Here is a 2,680-nt window from a genome sequence, read left to right as displayed (position 1 = left end):
AATTCTAGGTTGACAGTTTCAGCACTTCCATTGTGTCTGACCTGCATAATGTCTGACAAGAAATGTAACTCTTTCTTCCTGTATATTCAATGACATTTTTTTTCCTGTTTTCTCTTAAGATTTTCTCTTAGCCATTGGTTTTCAGGAATTTGTTTTTTGGTTTTGTTTTTGTTTCCAACAAAAGATTCTCACATATTTATTTATGAGCCAAACTACTAGTGCAGATAAACTAAAACAGAGAAAAATCATTTTCCCAATAAAATACATCCAGTTGTCCAGAGAGTAGTGGTTTTCAGGGTGAGATGGTAAGATGCAAATGACCTTGATTCAGCATAAATATGTGTACCATCTCATGTGCAATTCCTTATAGACCCAGCTTCGCTCTTCTCCAATGTCTCCTCTTGGAGTTGTACCTGATTTTATTACCAGTTTTCAACCAAATCCACTGAGGAATGGGATAATTCTGCTTTTTCTTGACCAGGAATTCCTTGGTCCTGAAAGCCTTGTGAGAAGACATGGTGAGGAACAGAGTCGGCTGCACACACCAGAATGGCGGAGGAAAACTTCAGTAATTTGATTCTGATAATATATCTTCTTGTGGTTTATTTTCATCCTGCTTTGGGTTCATTTAGTTTCCTGGTTCTGTGAATTGATAGTTCTCACCAAATTTTCAAAAACTTTGGCCTTTAGTTCATCCAGTATTTTTTCTGCATGCCTCCTTCCCTCCTCTTATTCTGAGACCTCAATTACACATATGTTAGACTACTTGATATTGTCCCATGGGTCACTGTGACTCTGTTCATGTTTTTCAATCTTTTGTCTTTTCTGTCTCTCAATTTGGATGGTTTTTATTGCTATGTCTTCATTCATTGAGCTTTTCTTCTGCAGTATCTAAAAAACTGTTAATATCGTATAGTAATTTTTCCACTAGCAGTTCCTTTTATTTCTTTTTTAAAATTAAATTTATTTTTATGTTTATTTATTTGTGGCTGAGTTGGGTCTTTGTTGCTGCACGTGGGCTTTCTCTAGTTGCTGCGGGTGGGGGCTACTCTTCACTGCGGTGCATGGGCTTCTCATTGTGGTGGCTTCTCTTGTTGCAGAGCATGGGCTCTAGGCGTGTGGGCTTCAGTAGTTGTGGCTTGAGGGCTCCAGAGCACAGGCTCAGTAGTTGTGCACGGGCTTAACTGTTCCACAGCATGTGGGATCTTCCCGGATCAGGGCTTGAACCCGTGTCCCCAGCATTGGCAGGCGGATTCTTAACCACTGCACCACCAGGAAAGCCCTCCTTTTAGTTCTTTATCTTTCACTTCTCTCCCCACTTTTCATGTTTTCCTTTAAATATTTGAACAGAGTTAGAATAGCTGTTTCAATGCCCTTGTCTGCAAATTCCCTCATCTCTTCAATTCTGGGTCTGTTTCTATTGACTGATATTTTTCCTGGTTATGGGTCATATTTTCCTCCTTATTGCTTGTCTAGTAATTTTTTTATTAGATGCTGGACATTGTGATTTTAAATTGTTGAATATCTGTATTTCATTGCCTTCCTCTGAAGAATGTTAGACTTTGCTCTAGCAGGCAGTTAAGTTACTTGTAGTTCAGTGTGACACTTCTGAGGCTTGGTTATAACTTTTGTCAGGAAAGAACTAGAATAGTCCAGGGATATCTAGGGGTAGTTTAGCCTCACTATTAAGATGTGGCCCTTTTGTGGTCTTTACTATATATCCTGAGTGATCAATGAGAGCTCTCCAATCGGGATGGCAGGAATTTGAAAATATCCAGCTCTGTCTGAGACCTGAGAATTGTTCAGCTTAAAGCTTCCCAGTCACTCTTTGCTCAATACTGTGGACACATGTCAAAATATTCAGCAAAGACTGAAAAGGATTCCTTATGTAGATCACTAGAGCTCTTTTTCTGTGTTGTTCCTTTCTTTCTGGAATTCTGTCCAACAACTTCCAGTCACCTCAGACTTTTTGAACTCCAATATCTGTCTCCTTAGTTTAGTGAGATAGCCATGCTGTTCAGGATATTTTCCTCTGTGCTCTGCATTCTTTTTTTCATTACTGTTACATTTCTTTTATTTGTAAAAAAGGTTACATGTTGCTGAATATATTTTCATGATTGGCACTCCTTAATTTGAATCATCTACTTATGACATGCATCCAGTTTCATTTGGGGTATTAGTAGTTTTTATAACAGCTTATTACCATTTTATAAAATAAAAACTTTGTCCAACATGTTTGAAAAATTCAAGTGAAATTAAGATTTTTTTAAATTAAAGGGAGGGGAGATCTCTTCCCTTATTTTCTTTGTTTTTTACAAATTTATTTATTTGTGGTTATGTTGGGTCTTCGTTGCTGCGTGCGGGTTTTCTCTAGTTGTGGTGAACAGGTGCTACTCTTTGTTGTAGTGCGTGGGCTTCTCATTGCGGTGGCTTCTCTTGTTGCGGAGCAAAAGCTCTCGGCACGCAGGCTTCAGTAGTTGTGGCACGTGGACTCAGTAGTTGTGGCTTACTGGCTCTAGAGCGCAGGCTCAGGAGTTGTGGCACATGGGCTTAGTTGCTCCACGGCATGTGGGAACTTCCCAGACCAGGGCTCAAACCCATGTCCCCTGCACTGGCAGGCAGATTCTTAACCACTGCGCCACCAGGGAAGCCCAAGATATTTTAAGATGGATAGAAGCTG

The 2,680-nt window shown here is 39.8% G+C and overlaps 1 pseudogene; it reads right to left on the bottom strand.

Moving 5' to 3' along the window:
• Positions 1 to 364: 364 nt before the first annotated feature.
• LOC112403099 (60S ribosomal protein L39 pseudogene) lies at positions 365 to 517 on the bottom strand (annotated as a pseudogene).
• Between the last annotated feature and the right edge of the window lie 2,163 nt (positions 518 to 2,680).

This window comes from Neophocaena asiaeorientalis, unplaced genomic scaffold (genome assembly GCF_003031525.2).
Source record: "Neophocaena asiaeorientalis asiaeorientalis breed wild unplaced genomic scaffold, Neophocaena_asiaeorientalis_V1.1 scaffold606, whole genome shotgun sequence".
In the NCBI taxonomy this organism is placed as follows: Eukaryota; Metazoa; Chordata; class Mammalia; order Artiodactyla; family Phocoenidae; genus Neophocaena; species Neophocaena asiaeorientalis.
The sequence above is the reverse complement of the archived record's forward strand: the minus strand, read 5'-3'. Positions and strand labels throughout refer to the sequence as shown.